The sequence below is a fragment of the Pleurodeles waltl genome, chromosome 4_1 (genome assembly GCF_031143425.1).
Source record: "Pleurodeles waltl isolate 20211129_DDA chromosome 4_1, aPleWal1.hap1.20221129, whole genome shotgun sequence".
In the NCBI taxonomy this organism is placed as follows: Eukaryota; Metazoa; Chordata; class Amphibia; order Caudata; family Salamandridae; genus Pleurodeles; species Pleurodeles waltl.
This window is the reverse complement of record NC_090442.1, coordinates 973,423,887-973,448,030: the sequence shown is the minus strand read 5'-3', so window position 1 is coordinate 973,448,030 and position 24,144 is coordinate 973,423,887.

The window sequence follows — 24,144 nt, the reverse complement described above, 5'->3', positions numbered from 1 at the left end:
GTACCATCATGGTGACAGAGCCATGTGTCAAATTTTTAATACATGGACAGGAACCTCCTTAGCTACTGAAGTTAAGAGATGACCGCTGGGCCAGTGGACACCCTCTTAATTCAGGGCATGGTTACTCGTTCAGGGCGACTGAGTATTTTACTCACCCTGACTAAGCAATTACCGTACTCTGAACTATAAATCAGGCCTAAAATAACTTGTCTCTGTGTGGTCTATGTGTATGAAGTAGGTGTGAAAGCTGAGTGACACTTTGGGGTCTGTCAGGTCTTGGCTTTTGTCCACTTGGACTTTGTTTTGTTTTGTATCATAGTCACAAACATTAGATCATGCTTGCTGTTTGTAATCCTTATAACGTGTAGCCTGTTCACTTATGTGCCAGGTGTAAAACTTTGCCCTAACTCCATGTTTCTGCAGTGATTTATTTGGAAAGTACACGACCAACGATTTTATAGAATACACATGTACTAGATATGATAATTGGGTATGCCTGTTCAGAGGCTTTGATAATCATGCGATTGTGGTTGTGAACATTAAAGTATGCTTGTTGTATCACCCCCACATACCTTGATGCCTGTACATTTATACGCTAGTTGTGACTGTAGCTCTGCCAGGTGGTTGGCTTTGACCATGTTAACTATTTACGTGTCTCTTATTTGTTGTTTGCGAACATTGGTGTATGTCGCCTTTGGCAACAGAACATATTTTATGGTCTCTATACTTATGTACTAGTGTGAAGTGAGGGCCTGTCAAGGAACGCATTTTGTGCATTAGTTTCACGAATGTTCTGTGTATTCTCATCCCAACATAACTTGTGGCTTGTATATTTATGAACTCAGGTGACAGCTGGGCCTCTCTGAGCTTGGGCTTTAACACACAATGCCAATTTTGTAGACGTTTTAGAGCAACTTCCTAGGTTTTCTTAGCCCGTTGATGTACCTGAGATTCCCCCTACATGTCCTAGCTGTTCGAGGTTGTCCTATTTGTTAGAGTTTCACATGGAGGGTAAAATCTCCCCAGCTGCCTCAGCCGCTGGACCACACTCCACCCCTCGTGCCCCTCCCTCCTCAAAGGTATCCAGCAATTTCCCCAGATTTCTAGGTCTTCATGGACCTTGTCGTCTATACGAGAAAGACGAAGGTGTGTTTCCTTGGCCAGAACCCATTAGATCGTGTCTCATACCGAGCTGGTCACTGTAGTGCTCTGCATACCCAGCCACACCATAGCCACAGCCTTTTACACAGCAGTAATGCATACTGCGGGAATGTACAGTACGTTTTACCCTGTTTGTAGCCTTATTGAAATGTGGCTAATCAATATAAATAGAATGACATTTCGAAACTAATAAAATGCAACTCCTAAATTGCTTTTATATGATGTAGAAGTGCCTTAAAGAAACCAGTAGATTATGTTGTGAAATGCACATTTTCGGTAAATAAGAAAAATACAATTGTGCAAGTACCAATGATACTCATTAATCACGCCAAGACCTTGAACTGTGAATCTTTGATAGTGTCTGTACGAACATGCCCTTCTTGTTTGGTCACCCCAAAACTTTTTCTCCAATGCTGATTGTTATGACTCTAAAAGTGCACTGGTGCCTACTAACCAGACCCCAGTGCCAGTGCTCTCTTCCTATATTATGATGCATGTGAATTGGTATCCTCAATTGGCAGGGACTTTAACCCCCTTATAAGTACCTAGTAAATGGTCCCAGTGGTACACAAAGCATGGAAGTTAAAGGGGTCACCAGGGCCTGCAGCACTGATTGTGCCACCCTGAGGGACCCAATTAAAAAGGTGACAGCAGTCTTGTCATTGCAGACTGCATGAGCATTGCAAATTGCCCAAACTCGGCCTTGCCCTCCCCAGGAATGGCAAGGTCACAGCACTATTTTTAATATATGTCACTAGGTCTCCTGAGCCCAGGAGGCACGGTGCAATGTTGACATATAAGTACAAGCTTCTATGTTCCATATAGTAGCCTCTTTACATTAAGGGCTATTATAAGTGTTCAGGGGGCCTAGGATAATATGTGCTGCCACCTCTGCATCCTGAAGATGTCAGCTCCATTATGGTCCCACTGAAAAGTGTCAGGTTTGGTAAAAACAACTTGTCTCATCAAACCCGACTTGTTCCCCAAGTTTGACTTATTGTGACATGCACCCGGGTGGCTATCTTAGAGGTTGCCCACTGGTTTCCCAAGCTTTCCTGAGCCCTGGCTGAGACCTTACAAACTGCTGCCACCAAAACAGGAATCTGACTCCCTGCCAGGAGGTGTGAAAACTCCTAAGAGTCAGAAACAATGGCCTCCCTGAGTGGGAGATCCCTACCTGGCAGGATGGCTAGTGAAGTGGCACATTAAGGTGGCAGTGAGTCTCAAATCCCACACAGCCTCTAATATGCAAGTAGGCAACATCCCAGAGAAGCAAAAAGCTACTCCCCACCACAGGCACATTTGCAACCCAGGCAGGTGGGAAAATTGGGAAGTCAGGAGGCATACACCCCCAGAAGGCTAGACACACACCTTGGGTGGTCTGCATAGTCTTTGCAGCTGAGGATGCGTTCAGCTATTTTGAAACATTGCAGAATAGAGGCTTCTGGGTAGAAAATGTGCCACCATTCACAGAACGGGGTCACCTAGGGGACCGATTAGCCACTGGGGGTAGAAGCCCATCATCTTCTAGCACCCATATCCCTAATGCCCCTAACTCTAGGAGTGAATGGGCTCCCCTGGCAGCAGAACCTCATATCTGATGAACTTGCCACAAAGGACAAAGAAGAGACCCATGACAGCATCTTCAGGACCTGCACAAAGCAAAGGCACAATAACCTCACCTGTGGCAACCATCCTGCAACTGCACAACCATGACTTGACCTGGACTAGTGACCGGCTCCTAGGGAAAGAGAAACCTCTCTGCAAGCCAACGGCAGCTCCAAATCTCCCTTGAACTAGAGGTACTAGTCCCCTGCCGTCCGCAGGCAACTCACACTTCTGAAACCAAAGAATCACTGTCCATCGGGCTGCTGATCAATCGTCTAAAAGTAAATGATCTAGTGCATTTTGGAAAATGTAGCTCTGACCTTCAGCAAGTTTCAGGCAGCTACTGTTTTTCTTACGGACTCCAGGATGTTGAAGTATCCAAAAGCAGCATTTGCTACTACCAAGCCTTGTTTTTGACCAGGCTGGCTGTCATATCTGGTATACATATCATACCCTAACTTTATTCAGTGCTGTGCCTTGAGGGAACCAGCAGCATCTTCAATCCGGTGCCCTATTGACCCCATTGTTGAGATTTTGCATCCCCTTCCTCATCAGCACTGTCCCAGCACCCGCAGCTCCCACGTTTAGACCCAGGGACAGGCAGGACATCTCAGCACCTGGGCCCTATGAGCCAGGTAAAATTCTTCTGTCTGTCAGACCCTGGCCCTGGGACCCACCTCATCTTACCATCTAGTGGTTTCCACTGAACTCAACCTGCAAGTGACCAAATGTCACTATTGCAATTTCCCATTGGCTACAATGGTAATATTTTGCAAGAGTGAAAGGCACTGATTATTTTTTCCTTTAAAAATCCATAACTCCAGATATACTCATCTCATTGTCTTTGTTTTGGTGTCTAAAATTATATGAAAATCTGTTTTATTTCAGAAAATTGGTGTGGGATTTCTTTCAAGTTGTGTCAATTACTTATCGTCCATGTTGTTACTCTGAAATGCTTAACACATGCTCCTCTAGTAAAGCCTGACTGCTCTGTACCACACTACCAGGACTGAACTAGGTTTTTTGAAGTGTGAATCTGAAGGACCCAGTTGGCAGTAGCGTGAGAGTATTACACAGTGAAGCCTAACAAGCATAATACCCTACTTTCCTACAGTGTCACACAAACAGAAGCAAAATCAATCAACAATTCCAAACATTATTGAAAATCAGTGGTTCCAAACTATAATGAAACTCAAGAGTGTCAGCAATATTGAGTTTTAATTGCCCCAGGTACTAACAATCATGAATGGCCTCATGGAATAACAAACATCAATATTGCTGTCATAAACAAGCATGAACTGTTCCATGAGTACTCCTTTTGGACCCACTCATAAGATGGGATGGTAATTGATGCCTTACACATTGTCCATAGGCTGAGATGGTAATTGCACTTTTAATAAAAAGAAAGTGTTCCAATAGCTGCTTAGTGCCCTGTTTCCCATTGTAAACCATGACCCTGGGCAGGGATCACCTATCCTGGCTTCATTCGCTCTCAAATACATGAAAATGAAGGAAGAGATGGACAAGTATTGCCTACCCTAGTTCCTTGTACATAACAACGAAAAAAGAGCCAGCGCCACGGTCACCTGTCCTGGTCTTCTTTCACCCGCAAAAATATGGAAAATATGAGCAAAGAAGGACTGGAACGGGTGACACAAGCCCTATGAATGAGTCCTGGGACAGATGACACCATCTTTCAACCTTGATTGTGATTGTAACAGTAGATGTTGACTCATCAATATCGCTGGTTAATTATATTGTGTGAAAAATATTGTGATGACTAAAAACTTATGGGATTTTCAATCATCAGTAAAATACATTTAGTTTTTTATTATTATATTAATTTACACATATTTTATTAAATTACTTTTGTGCCAGTTTTAAATGTTTAATTACATTTTTTGTCAAACTCTTTTTGATTTAAATTATATAAATTATAACATATGTTGCTTCATTATACTAGTAGGGAATTTGTTTGAAGTAATATTAGAATGTTATTTCTTTAAGCGTGCTTACAATTTGATTAATGTATGTTAATTTTTATGTATGTTCATAATTTTGATAAGTAATGCTTTTCTTTTTCCAACTGAAGCTGTGTGTTTATAAATTGATATAATATTTATTGTTAATATTTCGATATACTATGTTGTTAAATGAATATATTTCTAGTTAATAATTATGTATCTATGTTGATTACATTAAAGTTTAAATTCTTGCTATGGGTAGGTAAGTAGTAGTAAGTAAGGATTGTTTACACTTTTCCCAGTGTAGCTAAGTTTGGAAGGGGAGTAGTACATCTGACCACTTTAAAGTCCAACACTTTCTCCAATGTGGCTATGTTTAGAGTGGGAATGGTAAATTTAGCACCTTTAAGGTCCAAGATTTAACCAATTGTGACTAAGGGCCTGATTACGATTTTGGAGGTAGCACCGCCGTACCTCCATGGTGGCGGTCCCAAGAAGACTCCTGCACCAGCAGTTTCTTGCCCGTCGTACTACGATGTATGCAGCCTGAACTGCCGAATGCATGGACAGAGTACTTCCTGCCAGCGGTACAGCGGGCTGCAACGTCAGCGGTGCATACTCCGTCGCCGTCATGGCCGCAGCTAATCATCAAGCTGATTATGAAAACACAGTTGTACTGGCAGTCCCCTTGTGGCTGTTACCTGAGAACGGTAGGCCATCGCTCTATGCCCCCAGCAAAGCAACAGAACAGTGCCCATTTGATGGATTCAAAAACAACACAGCTGACATCTATTGGCCAAGTGAACACATGTGCAAATCACACTATAAAACACACCCCCATCCCAAACCATAATCCTTTGCCTCTCCACTGCAGCACAGCACGACAGAGACCAGATATTGTTGTTTTATTTTTTGTGAGATAAGGCAGCTGTTTTTTTCCCATCCCATTTAACACTTTCTACACACTTCTCTTTTCCCCCCAATATCAGATGTCTTGTTTTTATTAGTCCTTGTCACCCACTTTAATTCACAGTCATGCCACGTTTTAAGAATCCACATTTTTTTAGACTTAGTTGACAGTCATGGTGGATGAAATCATTAGAGTAGAGCCACAGTTGCTTGGAGCCCAAGTCCAACATACTCCTCTCAGCAGGAAAATGGAACAAGATGGAAATGTGGCAAAGGGTAGTTGACAGAGTGAATGCTGTGGGCACCACCTTGTGCATAAAGGAAGATATTAGGAAGAGGTGGAAAGGCCTGATGAGAAAGGTATGTTCCCTGGCCTCCAAGCAACACATGGAGGCCCAGAAGACTAGTGGTGGTCATCCCAGCTTCGCTTTACAACTGTTTCAGTGGGAGGAAAAGTTCTTGTCCATCCTGCATCCAGAGGCCTTGATAGGAATAGCTGGGGGAGTGGAGTCTGGTAAATTACACCATAATAACTGTCACACAACTTCAATGTGCTCTATGCTCTCATCTCAGCTTTTGCCATTGTGTAGTCCATCTACTTTCCTAACATGCAATACCCAAAGTATCAAAGACGTTATATTGTCAATGTGTATTGATGTATATGACATTACATGTATCAATCTCCATTACATGCCTTTTGTTAGAATTGTGTCCCTAACTGTGTTAGTATAAAAATATCATCCAAGGACCATATGTGTCAATATGTAAATGTATGGTCCAACCCAACTGCAGTTTGGCAACAGGTATGTAAGGCTAAACCAAGTGTTGGGTAGTAGAGAGAGTGACATGACTGCAACTATCATGAGGTCCTGTTTCTGTAACTCAAAACAAGAGGACATTGTGCTCTTGCCCATTTTCACATGTTTGTCATTTCACAGCTGATGGTCGCTTATCGTGGAGTTTACCATTTGTTTAGTGTAGGGAAATCTAAAGTGACATGACTACAACTACCAGGAGGACATGTTTCTGTAACTCAAAACAAGAGGTTATTGTGCTCTTGCCCATTATAACTTGTTTGCCATGTCACAACTGATGTTAACTTGTCATGGACTGTGCAATATAAATCATGCTGTACTCATAAATGTGTCTGCCTACCTAGCTTGATGTTGTCCTGGTCTCCTCAACTGAAACTATTGATGGCATGAGTGACTCCTTATCAAGTGTGTACATCAATTGCCTGTAAGGCATTAAGCTGCTTCAGGTGATTGGAAGTGGCAGGTAACCCACTGACCTTGCACTGCATACATGATGACTAATGCTACACATACAACCAAGTAGTGTATTCGCCTGTATTGTACACAACTATGCAATGGAATGGTCAAATACTCGTTACTTCTCCACTGTGTTGGCTTAACTGTTTGTTATATGCCATGTTCATTTCTTCATCTGAAAGGCAACTTATCAGCACACCTAACGAGCTGCTCAGTTCTAATACATGTGTTGCAACATCTACAAATGATCTGTCAACAAGTTCAATACCATCGGAATACATTACAATAGGAAATCCTACCTCTTAAGATTTTCCTAGGTCTCTACTTACTGTGACACAAAACTTTTGGATGTAGAATCCACACTTCCACCAGTAACAATGTTTTCTATTTCACAAAAGGTCGATCTGGCACAGCACCTGGGCGGAGATATACTACCGAACAGACTCCCAACCCACTCTCTGATGAATCCCTCAGTGATGACAACACTCTTGGACATGTGGATGTGGATGATGGACCAGGCACATCTGTTCAGCCTGAGCAGACAGCAACAGTGAGTCTCACCGTGCCCACACCAACACCTCCCACCCCAGCTTCAACAACATCTCAGCCAACAACATTCCCCCCAACCTGTGTACCTAACACAGTTAGTCAAATCTTGTACCGCCCCAGTCCTGGATCCAGAAGTGCAAATCACCAGCCCAGGCAAAGAGGAATCAGGACCCAGTTGGAGAGAGCACTTTGGGCCAAGGCTTGTGTGGGTAAGGTCCATGGGAGGGATGCTGTGTGCCAGCACAGTGAGGCCACAGGGCACTCATGACCAGGACACCATCAGTTAAGCCTTGGGTGTCTATCAGGAGTCCCAAGGCGTGATAGGCCAGGTACCAAACTCCGGGAAATTAAGCAGCTGCAGAGGGACATTTCTCAATAGATGAAGCTCCATTGCTCTTACATGGGCTCTCTAACAGGGGTGCTGATGGACATCGTTACAAGCCTCAGCAGGGCTTTTTCACCACCATCTACCTCATCCTGTATTGCAGTTACATCAAGCCTATCTACATCTGCAGCATCCAGAGAAAGGGAGGCCCTGCCAGGGGAAGCAACAAGTTCAGACACTGTAGCCTCTGCAGCTGCTGAACCCCCCCCACCCTTGCAAACAGTGATGTCAATGTCAATATACAGGAGTTAGGGATGTCAAGACACCTACCACTGCTGGCAAGAAGCCACAGTCTTAGGGCCATATTTATACTTTTTGACGCAAAACTGCGCTAACGCAGTTTTGCGTCAAAAACATTAGCGCCGGCTAACGCCATTCTGAAGCGCCATGCGGGCGCCGTATTTAATCAATGACGTTAGCCGGCGTTAGCCGCCGGCGCTGCCTGGTGTGCGTGAAAAAAAACGACGTACACCAGGCAGCGCCGGCGTAGGGGGATATGGAGCTTGGGCGTCAAAAAATGGGGCAAGTCAGGCTGAGGCAAATTTTTCGCCTCAACCCGATTTGCGCCATTTTTTTCGACTCCCAACCCCCATAGAAATGACTCCTGTCTTAGCAAAGACAGGAGTCATGCCCCCTTGCCCAATGGCCATGCCCAGGGGGATAGTGGCATGTAGGGGGGCACAAATCAGGCCCCCCTATGCCAAAAAAAAAATAAAAAAAATACTTACCTGAACTTACCTTAATGTCCCTGGGATGGGTCCCTCCAGCCTTGGGTGTCTTCCTGGGGTGGCAAGGGTGACAGTGGGTGTCCCTGGGGCTATGGGGGGGCACCTCTGGGCTCCTTCCGAGCCCACAGGTCCCTTAACGCCTGCCTTTTCCAGGCGCTAAAAAACGGCGCAAAAGCGGCCGTACGTCATTTTTTTGGACCCGCCCACTCCCGGGCGTGAATTTTGCCCGGGAGTGTAAATACGGTGCACATGCCTCGGAGTCAATTTTTTTGACGGGAACGCCTACCTTTCATGTCATTAACGCAAAGTAGGTGTCCACGGTAAAAAATTACGCAAACTCCATGGACTTTGGCGCTAGACGCATCTAACGCCAAAGTATAAATATGGAGTTAGTTTCGCGCCGGAATTGCGTAAAAAAAAACGACGCAATTCCGGCGCAAACAGAGTATAAATATGCCCCTTAATTTTTTCCATTGTCTGTCACACATTCACTCTTGGACTAATTCTGGACACATTTCCATTACTGATGGGAGGAGTAACGTGGACTTTGGGTTTCAAATAATTTGGCATTTACATGTATGATTCCATTCAAAATGACTGACTACTTCACTTTTCTTTTATGTTTGGTTTTGCGCTAAGCATGTCTTCATCTTTACCACTTCAATAAATTCACAATTCACAAACTCATTGTCTGCTGTAGTAAATATCTCATTTAGCAACGTAGATATGTACTACTATGTGAACTATACAATGAAAAAACAAGCTACTTATGTAAGCATGTACAAAATGTTTACATCAGATCACAACTATGTCACACAAATTGTAAACTTCACACTTGTATAGGACACTACTCACCTGTTAGGGTCTCAAGGCACTGTATGCATACCGCTCTGGAACCCCTCCTGGCTTTTTCCTGTGAGGCACACACTCCTCGGCACCCCCAGGCATCCAAACACTGTCAGGGCTGCTGTTGTGGAGATTAAGCAAGCTATTGCCCAGAGTTACAGAGTGGGACCCATTAATTAGATGAGGCACCCGGGCAAGAATTATCTGGTCCAAGGAAATTGAGCCCAAGACTCACAAAGGTGGGAATTGAACCCTGGTCCCAGGGCAAATCTCTGCTTCAGGGTCTGCCACTCTAACCATTGTTCCACACTACTCCACATACATATAAGTGACTTATCTTATAACATTTTTATTACATTATTCCAATCACAGGCTGGCAAGATGTCAGAAGCATAGCAAATCATACAAGACTGCATTATACTGTGCAAGTGATATTATTTACAGACACAGACCTCCAGGACATGGAAGGAGGGGATATATCAGACATCATCCTGTAGGATAGGCAAAAATGAAATTGGTTGATCTCATCAGCTGGAGCCATATCGTCTACTTCACAAAAGGAATCATATATCATGTAAAGCAAAATTCAGACAGATGGCAGTACAGCAGTTTCTGATCACAGGGTCATTACAGTCCAGTGCTTCTGCATCTGGTGGTATGTCACAAACAAATGTCAGTGATGTGCCACTAGCACTTTGCCCTACAATGATGAAACACATCAACAGCTACATCTAGTTCATACAAAATGAGTAGTTAGCCAATGTGAAGGGAATCTAACACGAATTGGGCCGACAACAAATTGTCCGAGCACATGATGACACACATAATACATTAGGCCACCACACAACAAGGAGCTAGTCCAATTGAGTCTTCTTACCTTCCATCCTATCACTGTGCAAGATGTCTTGGCACAGGTTTTGTACACAGAAGGACTATGACATACATTCCAAGGAACAATCCATGTCCACTTCATATGTCCCAAAAGTATCATGTACCTGCTAATGTCACATTTTTGAAATGTCCAAATGAAGATGCCATGGCAAAGGTACCTAAACACAAAAAAAGAGAATAGCTATGAAACAATATATATGACACAATTCACATAGCAAACTTCTCAAAAATCTGACCTAACCAAAGCAACATTAACAAAATGAGAATGTCTTAAAACCTTCCTCACCAAACACCCTTCGACAGATTTTGCCAGAAGCTTCAGCTTCCCAACATTTTCAACAAACATACTACTCACATCATCACTACAAGAGTTGATTGAATAGTCAAAGTCATGACATCTCTTGGCATACTTACACTGATGAAAAGAAGCCATCATGAGATCTTGTCGCAAGTCAGCTCCTTCCCCTTTACCACTATCATCATCATTTGGCATTTCAGGATTCTGACCCTTTGGCACTTAAAGCTCTACCTCCTCTGTGAAGTAAGGGATGTTTGGTCGCAGGGCGATGTTATGGAGCATGCAGCAGGCCACAGTGATTTGACAAACCTTCCCGGGTGAATAGAGGAGTGCTCCCACAGTCTTGTCCAGACAGCTAAATCTGTCCTTCAGGAGCCCAAAAGCATACTCCACTGGCCGCCATGTTCTTCCATGGGCCTCACTGAAGCCAACTTCCCCTGGCGTAGTTGGATTCCTCTGTGGTGTTAACAACCAAGGATGGTTGGGATATGCTAAGTCTCCTATTTTGTAATAAGACATAAGTGCTATAATGAGTCCCACACTTTCTGATTATTGCACCTGACATTGCACACAGAAAGTTAGGACAGATCTTACTTATCAAAAAGCCAGGCCCTCTCCAATTGTAATTGTGACATCAGCTGGGGTATGGTGCAGCATTACAAAGAAATCATGAGCTGAACCTGGGCCCTGGGCACAGACGTTTGAAATATACAAATCTGGCAAGCAGACAACTTGCATGTTGATAAAATGGAAGTGCTTTCTGTTTCGATAGACTTTTTAACTGGCTTGCAGTGGTACTAATGCAATATAGGTGCCATCAATGGCTCCAACCACATGTGGGAGGCGACAAAACCGATAGAAGTTAACCTTCTGTACTGTGTACGGAAAGGCTCCTTTGGCCAGAAAGTGTATTACTGCCATGAGTCTCATAATAGGTGGTATAAATATTGGATTAGGGTTTTGAGGCATGAGATCAGGCTCCAAAGGACAACATAAATCTTGCGTTGCTTGCCTATTCTGGGAAAACGTCTTTATAACATCCCTTTCTTCCATGGTCTGAAGGTCTGGAAATGGGAAGTACACTGGAGGTTGTCATCTCCACACTCCCCCAGGGTACCTATCTCTGGAATCAAATCAATTGGAGCACTGGTCACAGTGTCCAGACTGACATATATGATGAGCAAGCCAAAAGGCATATGACAAAAAACATATGTCTCAAAAACCATTACACATACTTCACATTGCAGTTGTCAACTACCCAAAATCCAGCAATAATCCATATTGTGGTATGCACATATGTCTAAAACATATATGTGCACATTACACACCTAAATGTTTCTAATGAGCACCTTAATATTGTAAGTTTGATTTGTTCTCCCAAATTACCGTCACCGGTAATGTACAGTGCACCGCGATGATATAGTGTTTATGAACAGTAATGCACTACACTGATGATTGAGTAAAAGAAATTCTAAATCAATGGAGTAATACATATGTAAACATGTTACAACACATTTGTAGTGGCGGTGATGCATTTACCAGTCATTAACATTGTAGTTTCAACTTCTAAAATGGTGGATGCCTTATCTCAAATATTGGACTTTTAGAAGCTGCCACCAGTGGTGTAATTCAACCGTGCAGTGTGCGATTTCATCCATGGTATACAGTGATAAGGATAACATTGTACACTGTGATGGTTGCAGGCCAATGGCTGTGCCCGTCTACACTAATGACTGCGGACTTAGTGTACATGTACGCCGTGGTTTGAAAAACAACCCACTTTCCTCCTGACATTGCTGCCAGCAACACCAACTCCATCTTAGCTGCTGCCTGCCACCTCTGGGAGCAATCATGCTAGGCCAAGAAGGTGGAAGGGTCCCTGCCTTCTCTCCAGAGGAGCTGGAGAAATTGTTGAAGAGGTCCTTCCCCTGTATGGTCAGCTCTTTGGCTCACCAGAGGAACTCGTAACTAACTCATATACATATTTGAATCTGTTCAACACCATGCTTTCCTTTCTCACAGGCTACAATGTGCCTCTGAGTGCCAGAGAGATTTTTAGATTACTGTAGTTACAGCTTTGTGGCCATACATATGGTGAAAATAGAATGGATTGTAGAGCCCCTGTTTTTTGTGTATTTCAAATCCCCATTGTGTTGTGTGATGTGTGATAAGCTCTAGATCCTCCTTCTGTTGCATTTACATATCTATGCAAGCATACTTTTCAGGGGACCTATGATATGTTTGATGATCAGATGATGGTAAATGAGAAAATAAGTGTGTTTGCATTACAACATGAACTGTGTATGTATACTGTTAGAAGCAGTTGAGGAGGAAGTTAGACATGTGTATAGTCCCAGATATCACTCAGCATTCACTCAGCCAGATCAGTCCTTGGCATACTGTTCTCTGAGAGCTAGCTAAACCTCACTGACCCCTTCAGAGTGCCACAGTACCTTGAGCTCACATATAGGATGTCCAGTAGATGTACTGTTATGTATTGAAGTGATGGAAATGTGATGTGCATGTGGGTTCAGTATGCTCAGTCTACAGAGAGAAAGGCCTGACAAAGAGTGTTGCCCATTATGTGCCATGGCCCAGGCTGTGGCAGAGTTACTGTGGCAATACAACTGAGGTTAGTCCCTCTGTAGACCTGCATTTCCTTGGATGTTCCCAAAATATGTCTTCTGAACCAATAATAGGCCTGAATGACTTTACATAGACTACATTTGGAATGGTGACTGAGGTAAACCCCAGACCTGGTACATCTTTCCATTGACCACAGTGTGACATCTCCTAATGACAGGACCCTTACTCCCACAGGTCTGTTGTCACATTTCCATAAGTCATGTTTGCACTGTACAGGCCTAGTGCACAGGTGACACACATACAGTGCAGATAGTTAGTTAACTACGAAGAGATCATTACATGTGAATCACTAGCTTTGGTATATACAACGAATCAAACAAAACATACCATAGTATGTTGAATGTCACCCCCGTAACATGCCACACAAGGTAAAAGGTGTGTCCTTTGATACCAGTACATACCACTCCATCTCAATCAGTTGCAAATGGGATTCCATTAAGTAATCGACATGTCCACACATCACAGGGAGGAAGCTCTCAGTGACACACATGCTAGCCCTTTCATTGTGACCTAAGCCTTAGGATGTGGCCTATACTATGGTAGGGGCCTGTATGGACCACATGCAATAAGTCCATGGGCCTGGCTTTAAAGTTGTATGCACAGTCATGCACACGGAGTTTACCCTTCAGAAGGTCATAATGGTGTGTTGTTTCATAGTAGCGCACATCACAGTACATGTTTTTTGGCCCTCGGGCTACATGATGTTAGTGGGCTGGCTTAGTCAGTGTAGGCCATGACCAGTGTTAAGGACAGACGGCAGATGACTACAACAGTGTATTTATGTCTGTACTTTTCAGCATGTGAGAATTGCATATGTAGTGTGTTAATTTAAAAATGTGTGTGCTAAGTGTATACAAAAGTGTGCTAACCAAACAGATATCCTACAATATGCAATTATTATCTGTTTATTTATCTATTGCATCCATACAGGTAAATTCCTCTCAGAAGCAAGCCATTTGGAGAGCCATCACCAGGAAGGGGCGCAGCATCCCTTGTCGGAAAACGTGAGAGGACCTGAGACACTGGGCCCGGAAGATCACGGAGGTCCAGCTGGGACTGTCCTCCCAACATGGGCGAGGCGTGTGCCAGACCCAGACCCCCATAGTGGCCTGCATACGGGTGGTGGCCTACTCAGCGCTTCATGGGCAGTTGAGGGATTCACAGCATCTACAAGTGGGTGAGTTCTGGCTAGAATAATTCATGTTACATTGCCAACTTTGTGTGTTACAGACAGGCATCTCCCCATCAATATTGGGGGTGGCCCATGTGAAATGCACAACAAGTATATTTGTTTGTGTACCTCTGGTGGTGGGAGTATACTGATGTGCTTTGCCTATTGTCCTTATGACCAGGAACACAGTAGAGTTCAGTCCACTACCAAATTACTGTCTTGAGCAGACACATAGCTGAGTACAGTGATTAATCAGCTCATGTGGTTTGATGTGGTGGGTGACATTTAAGCCCAACAGGCCACTTGTCTTCAGAGTGCTTTGGGTGCAGTCCCAGAGCAATACACCCTCTTGGTAAGTGGGAACTTTACAGTTACATGAGTTAACAAACATCACTGTATCAGTATTTGTGGACATGACAGGTAAACCTACAGTAATTTCTCACACCGTGAATTTCCATGCCGTTGATGCGGAATTATTCAGCAAAGTGATTTGCACATGTTTATTTGTGACGGTTCATTAACCGACTGTTGACATGCATCAGGGGGCGACATGCAGAAATGTGGGAATCATAAGTGAATGTGTACACTCAGTAATACAATGGAATTTGTATGTGCATGAAAAAAAGATGCAGTGATGTGTTTTCACATAAGGAAAGTGATTAAACCACCTCTTCAGGTAATGGAAATTCCCAGAGCCTCAACAACATTTAATGGGTTATTGGTTTCTAGTGATGCAATGTTAGAATGGTGTTCTCACCAGTACCAATCTGGACTGGTGATTTCCCTAGGCCTAGTTGATCCATTATGCTGCAGATGTTTGTAGACAAATCTTCCAGACATTTTGCCCAGACTGTCTCCAATCTACTTTTCTATGCGACGTGTTACATAGCGAAGGTACATAAGTTCAACTTTCATGAGACTATTCTGAAAATTGACATATTAGGACGTTACCACTGAGAAGTTTCAACAGTGTGACATTAATTTTTTCATTTCACCTTATTCCTGCTACTGTACATAGTGCTGCAACATAGCTGTATTAGTTGACCATCATTTCATCATGATGGGGTATTTGGTATATGAACATTTGATGATTGCATGGCCTTGTGTGGTATCTGTAGGAATTAATTTAGCATTGCCATACGATTTGATAACATCAGGTTACTGAGGTATGCTACAAGAGCCAAACTATTCAAGATCATGAGGTCTCCTACTTGATACATGGGTTTTGCGACTTAACAACTTCACTCATGCAATTGGAGCTGTCTGTGATTATGAATGCACTGTGAGCAACTGTTTACAGGTCATGTAGCATGCATGCATGTGAACTTGCAAATGTTGAAGCCACTTTAGTGGACCTTGTAGCTGGGGTCTACTGCACATTTTAGTATTGTTCTGTGATCAAAGCTGTTGGTCAAGTGTTTTCTGATACATGCAATAAACCATTTGTATTTGTCATTTCAGCATCATCTCAGGCAAGCAAAGGAGACAGGGCCAATATCTGTGGGGAAGCAGCTGGCCATGGTATCTCTGGTTGTGACACTGTTGTGTAGCCATTTTATTATAGCTCTATGCACATAATTCTAGCACAGTAGGCCTGCCGCTGTGCACTTTCACCTAGATATCATTTATTCCGCTTCCTTTATTATTTAACAATAGCCACTTTTTGAGGTCTTGTTTTATTTCTCTCTATCTAGAGTTCTAGTTCTTTGCCTAGGCCTGCACTGTGTTCTTAAACAAGACATTCTTTCGCTCTGTGCTTCTTTCAAGGCTGCAGTAAGATAGGTTGCCGGTAAAAACGTGTTAACGCTTTGTCTCTGGAATTCACAGAAATATACACATCCTTACGTAGGGACATTTTCTCAGAACATCAGCTGTTTTATTATAACAACACTTCCCTGTCCCATACACGTTAGAGGGAGATTCCAGCCAGATGACCATGACTGTATGCTGATTGCTGAATGCTTCGCTTCACTACAGCTGCTCATGCAGACTTCAGGCCTTTACTCAGGTATGGGGGATGATGTCTTCCCAGGGATACCTGAAGGCCAGAAATAGAGCTTAACATGCTGTGCTCTAATATAGCCTAGGTAGGAATTAGTCTATTGACTCTAGTGACAATATGGTAGCGTTGTTTCTGTGCTTCACTCTTGCTGTCACAATTTTAATCCTGTCATGCTTTATCGTTCAGGTTATTGCAGTACATGCTTTGCTATCTAAGATGCAGTTGCTTCATTAGAACCTTATTGAAACATATGCTGCCTCTGTCCGTCATTGTATATGTGTGACTAATGTAACTGAGAGAAATGGATGAGGTCTGAGTGACCACAATTTCCCTGAGGAATCAATTGTGTCATGCGCTCGGCTGCCCAATCATCTCTGCTCTTGAGTAGAGATGAGGCACTACTAGTTAGCCGGAGCAAAACCCGGATTAGGGCGATAGGCGTCACCTGTAGTGGGTTAGGACTCAGTCTCCCACACCACAGGCGATTCTGCTGCTCAAATCCAGTAGTCTCATTAGAATAATGAGAGCCTACGTGACAACACAACAGACAAGGAGGGACCCAGTGGCCCAGAGGGTGAGGGGAGTGCCACGGAGGACACAGACATAACGTCTTCTTCAAGATCCAGTGGACACTCCCTAGTGGTGGCAGAACACACAGTACCAGTTCCTACACCATCATTGTCTGCCACCCCCACTACCATTTCTACCCTTCCTTTTGCTCTCCACCAAGTTGTCTGGGCCCACTCACGTAAGAGGGGAACTGTCTCCTTCGCACCAGGCACCTCACCCCCTGTGCCTGTTACCCCTGCTGCCCTGAGTGAGGAAGCTATTGACCTCCTGAGAAACATCTCTGTGTGTCAGATGACACTACTGAATGCCATCCAGGTGCAGGGCATCCATCTGAAACAGATGATGGATCACCTGAAAGGCATCCACAGCGCTATGTCTGCCCTACTGAGATATTTTCAGGCTCTGGCCTCCTCCCTCAAAGCAGCCTTCCACTCATCCCAAACTTCCACCCCACCTCCTGCCTTTTCCCAATCCAATTTCTCTAGTCTCATACCTGTCCCAAGGACACTTGCACATGAGCAGGCACTACCTCAATAGCCCAAAGCAGTACACGAAAACTGAAACACCACAAAACATACTGGCACACAACTACTCACCAAAAACTCACCCCCTCACACCCCCAACATACCCCCAGGCACCACACCTGCAGCCCCATCCACCAGCACCAACATATGCCCAGACACCACACCCATTCCCACAGACCCATCTGCCATCCCTAACGTACTTCAGACATTATACCCACAGACTCACCCACAACCCCAACATACCCCATACCCCACACCGACAGACCCATCCACCGACCCAGCATTCCCCCAGACACTACACCTAAATTGACAGACCCATCCACCACCCCTAGCATACCCAGCGTGTCCACATCACACACCACCACAAAAACACAAATGACCACACTCACTCACACAATAGACACCTACAAAACACAAACATGATACTTCAGACAGATGGACAGCAGCACCAAAAACACACCCACCCACATCTGACACTTCCAATCCCTCAACCTCCCAACCCCTAATCCCCCATGTATATTTGACCACTTTTCACAATAAGAGATTATTATTTGGCCTTGCACCTACCCCTGTCAAAACTGCCCCCTCCGACAGCCAAAGGGACCTCTTCTGTGCCCCAACCCAACCCTTCCATGTCCTAATTCTCCCCTTTGAAACCTGATCCCTCACCACTAAACCCAGCCATAACCCATAGAAAACCAAAACCCCTCCCAAAACCAAGGACACCCCTCCCAAAGCCAAGCCCACCCCTCCAAAAAACAAACCCACACATCCCAAAACTGACTCCACCCCTTCCAAACGATATCATTGAGGTGCCTGGACTGCCCACTAGATGCCCTTTCCTGAGGAGAGTCCCATGGCAGTGTTATTAGAGGCATGTTTAGTGGCACAGCAGTGTGCTGGACCAAATATTGTATTACTGGAACGGCCATTGGTCTTTACTTTACTAAATGTGTTAATTGTTTTAAATAAAAAATAACTTGCTTGTTTTATTACACAGTAGTCCTGCCATTACTTTTCTACCATTTTGATGTTCATGGATACTTTGGGATGTATAATGACAGTTCTATTTGTTTCACCCTGACTGATGATCCATTTGATGTGGTTGGTATGATCTGACCTTGGAACCAGTGCTGGAGTCACCCAGGACAACAGGAAATGTTCAATGGATGCATATGTGGGATATAATCCAATTGAGGCTGGATGGTATTTCATATGGTAAGTAGTTCATCTTGGCTTGGCCAATTTCAACATCTATTGGGTTGCATTTCTCCCTATGATGTACGTTAGGGATGTGTTTCATGCATGCAAGCAAGAGATTTGTTTCTCCACACATGGATGGTGTTCAATTGTCATACATTTGTATACATTTTAACGGGTATGTGTCAATTTTCATGTGTGTACCTTACACCTACTTTATCTAAATGTGTGAGCAATGCTGTTACTGCTGTGTTTGCTTTCATGACTTGCACTTATACATAAGCATATGCTTGGCACTTGGTTATATTATTGGTTGTCTCTGATACACTCCAAGCCACAGGTCCTATGCAAAAAGAGGTGTTGAGGCTTGTGTAAAGTGGATTTTGGTCCAGGGCAAGAGTCTTCCTGAGGTCCCCCTGGTAGAGGCATGACTATTCTGCAGGGAGTTTTTACATCGTGACCTTTGAATGTTTCTCACCCTGATTATTTTTCATCCCATTTACCTAATATTACCTTTAAATATAGGTGGTATGTGAGAGTCCATTACAGAGATTTAGTGGAGAAGGTATGTTTCAGTTTCATGACATCCGTACAGATGTATCTTTGATATCACAACAGGCCACAGCATATGAGCAATGTGAGGATGTCACATAGATTAATAGTTGTGATATTGGTGAGGAGGTGTTGTTGTGTGACACTATTTATTACACACATCACTATCCCTTATTATGGGATGTTCACACGTATCAACTTTTGTAAAGTGTGGATGTGCAGTGTCAGTGACCCAGCCAAAGAGATCATCATAGAGCTGTGATTGGGTCATACATTGAGAACAACTCTGAACAGGGACACACAAAATGTGTTTGGCCCAGGGACCACAAATCCCTTGCCAGGTCCATGGGGCATCTATCTGCTGTACAGCTGGTGGTAACGGGTTAGTGTTTTGCTTACCGTTAGTTGCATCCATGATCGTGTTGGTTTTGGGTCTCATCAAGCAGCCAAGCAGTGGAAGTCTGTGTACGATCAACTCCATGGCTTAACAGTGTGTGTAAAGCTGAGTACAGGTGAGTTTCATCTGTGTGTCCCTCCCTTTTCACCAGCTCTGATGTGATGGTTGGACCGCCACAGTCATGTCGGTGGGAAGGCACTTCATAATTGGTCAGGCTATAACACTGGCAGTCCACTCTCCGACAAATGCTGTGGTCTAACTTTGCTTTTTGTGTAGGCAGGACCGCAGCAGCCTTTCATCTATGCAACCACATGTATCGTAATTCAGTGGTTGGACTGCCAACGCAGCAGCAGTGTATCTGCCGCCACGGCTGTACCAAGACCACCAAATTCGTAATTAGACCCTATGTTTGGGGTGTGTATAGTAAAACCAAGCCCCTTAAAGTCTAGTTTTTCCCTCAATGTAGCCGGTTTGGAATGGTAATAGTAAATCTGACCACTTTAGAATCCTACACATTCTCCAATGTAGCTAAATCTGGCCTGGGAGTAATAAATCTTGGCCCTTAATTGTCAACATTGTTCCTCTGTTTTTGTGATTGTAGTGACAATATCTAAAAGTAAATCTTTTAAGGTTATATGTTGCTTGTAATTGTGCCATTTCATCATCATCATCTTGGGGTATACAATATTTTATTAGTTCCCGAAGGTGCAGAGGAACCGGTACTAGCTTCCTGTGTGTCTTGTATAACATCACTTGCACCTCAGTAACAGTTGGAGTAACTTTTGTATTCTTGACTCTATCATTTATTGTTGTCAGTCATCCACAATAGATATTGGAGTAGTATTTATGACATTTCCAGTATTTTATTGTAGGTGCTATTTTCCTTTCTCTAAATATGGCCCATGTATCTTAAAAGTAGCTTTTCTTTTGGAGGTGTTACATAAGTAGCCATTTCAGGGTTTTGGAGTCTGTGGATTCTAATAATATTATAAACATATATTATATTTTTTATAAAATAATGAATGCTATTTACTAATGACATTCTATTGATTTTTAACATTTTACATTATATGATTTCATTTTGACTGCTTTTGGAATTCTAGTAACTCTGTTTTATTTAGGTTATTTTTTATGCTTTTTGTTTATCTTTTTAGTTTTACTGTAGAAAAGGAAACACATTGGGTTAAGTGGTTTTATTTAAAGTTAAATTATAATTATTTTTGCACTGATCTAATTTTGTATTGAAAATAACTGTGTTACTTAATTTGAGTAATTTACTTTTGAAATGCATTTTTTGGTTTATCACAATTTTTTATGCTTAATTTTTGTTACTACCTTTTTGTTAGCTGTATTTTCTTTTGATTTTTGTGCTTTTTCTTTTTTTCTCCATGTTTGGATTGGAATTATTCAGTCTTGTTATCGGTGTTGTGGGTGTATAATTTTGAAAGTAATTATTTGTGGCTTTTAATCATTCTAACTGTAGTTTACATTCACTGCATGCTTATTTCAGGCTATATTCCTTTTTATGTACTTACTTTTAAGTGTTTGCTTTACAGCTTTTACAATCCATTGCTATTGATCTTTCCTCAGACAGAGTGACACTCTCTTTGTTTGGTAACTTCAATTGCAGCAAGATGTATGTTTTCTTCCCACACTCAAAATATTTTTTAATTAGGAAATTGTTCGTATTTCCTACCGGTTTTTCTTCTAACATTCATTTGTTAAATGGTTGGGTTTTCTTGTTGCCCTTAATGGAAGAGGCTTATTTAAAGCTACGTTTGGTTCATTTAAATATGCATACATTCATTTTTAACAATTTTCTTTTTTTATTGATATCCTGATTTAAGTTATTGTAGATATATTGTTTATGTGGTGTTTCATTTTCTGAATTGTGCTGTCGATAAATTTGTAGTTTATATATTTTTATGGTCAATAATCTATGTTTTGTTATAAGTTTTATCAATATTTTTGTACTCAATATTGTGGTATTACCTGTCCACTGTATGGAAAGAAATATTTTTATACTTAAATTTTTGTATTCCTATATTTTTGTGGTTCATATTCTGTCATAGAGGAGTGATGGCAGCCCCAGAACGATCTTTGCAATTATGAACCAGATACACATGCAGCTGTGATCCTCTTTGCTTATCTGCTTTTATTGGATAAGCAGAACTGCTCTAAAGTATCATGTTTGGAACTACGACAATGACACCGGGAGGTTGACACTTCTCCTGCACCTCCTTCATTCTGATTCTTCTGAGGATGAATGAGTACCATGGCAGCTGACAGGTAAGGCAAGGGTGCAGCTGGGTAGTGGCCCAAATTCACGTGTTTAAATTTTTCAATTTTAAATGCCACATTTCCACTCCTTCCCTGGGGGAAGTCAAATGGCAATGGCAGAGGAGCACCAAATGCCCCCCACACAGGGTAATATAGAGGGTCCTTAATAACATTCTCAGTGTTTGAGCAGCTCTAGGGGGGTAGGAAAATATATACAAGACTATCCATGTGCTCTTGTGCAGTACAGAGGTGTAGAAAACCCTTCTGCTACTTAAGCAAGGCTTGCTGAGTCACCTAATTACAGGGATGTAGGTGCTTCTGTTGTAGACTCCCATTGTAGTAACAAGACTGCTGGATTTTGGGTGGCAGCACCACTGAGTATGGGGGACTGAGTCTGATCCCACACCATGTGACAGCTGTTGGCCTAACCCTTCCGGCTCGCTAGCAGCACCTCACCAATACCAACGGGAAGAGTGATTTGTGACAGCCTATTGCATGACACTCAGACTCCTCAGGGATGTTATGGTGGAACAGATCATATCCTTTTGTCTCAGTTATTCAAGTCTCATACATGCAAATACAAACAGAAGCAAGATCTTGGTTCAATATATATATTATTGAAGCAACTGCGTTCTACGTAAAAAGGCATGAATTGCGATTATGAGGATAATGAAATACAGCATTATTACAGCAGTGACCAAGAAAGTGAAACACAAGAAGAGTCCCACCATATTGCCACAGTAGCATATCTAACATACCAACCTACACTACTAAGTTTCTATATGAGAGCAAGAAGCAGCAGTAGCCCTAATCCACCCTTCGGGTCCTGGGAGGGAAGCCCAACCTCCATACCTGCTTTCAGAGATGAAGAAGAGGTCTGTTAGTCTTCTGTGAGCCCTCCCACGTAGAAGAAGAGGAACAAAAGGGTTTTAGCAGAAACTGCAAAGAAGTGCAGCATGAGATGGCAAGCTGGCTGGAATGTCCCCTCTACCATGATTTGTGCAGTGTGATGTTTTATATTAACACAAATACAAGTATTGTAGGGAACACATTTACCCATATTGTTTCAATTCATCATCACTTTTATTACAAAAACACAGAAGAGATACAAAGAATGTCGATTAGATGTATTACATATTACAATTCCAAATAGATACATCAATGAGGTTTCCTAGTTCTACATCAATTCTGGATGTTACATGTTACAATTCCAAGCCTTATCCTTGAACACATTGGTTGATTCCAAAGAAAAGACACAGAGACTTCCGGCCAGCATGTGTTTCACAGTGATAAGTACCGATTCTTCAGGACTGAAATCAGAAGAACACAATACAACATAGAAATCGATCCTTCAAAAAAATGGGACATATGGCATACAAATTCACCCTTCAAAAAGACATATTCATGTAAACCATTTGTACCTTAATTATTCTCCAAATTACAATATCTATTTCAACCTACCTCTATTGAGTTTAAATGTAACATTGGGTTAGTCCTTCTTTATTGAACACCAGAAAAGTTATCCAACTCCTCAATTATCCAGCTGAGACAAAAACTTTTTTACCCATTAGGAGTTCCCCCAAATGTATCATTTTAAAGAAGTGTGTTCCCCTGGTCCCACGTGGTTATGTGGTCCTGCTCCTTGTGTTTAATTTTCTTAAAGGTGTTACCATCCCCCTAAGTAATATTCCTATTTTATTTTCCATTGACAGTTGTTACATCCACCTTGCAGCAAAGTGAATTATCCACTAGTCTTCTCCTGGCTTCCATTTAATCCACACCATATACCGAAGATAAAATCCCTATAGTAAACACACGTATTAACACAAAAGAGGAGTTTCCCAAATCCCCAGGTTTTCTGTACCCAACCAAATTCCTTTTACTGCACACAATAACTGTTATGAAGTCACTAAAAAACACATTTTAGATCATAAAGAGATGAACCTCTTGATTATAGTCCAAAGCCCCTTCCTTCCAACAATTGCCCTGAATTTGCTAAAACCCAATTCCTTCCCGTGTTCCTCACCATGGGAAACCGTTTCCCATTCTACATATTATTACAGTGATTTTCCTGTGTCCCACAATGGATATCTCACATATCTCTTCTGCTCTCTGCCCCTCCTGGTATCACCTTCTTTGCATTCTTATTTACATTTGCAAAGCAAATTCATTCGGTGAAAACTTCATTTTCC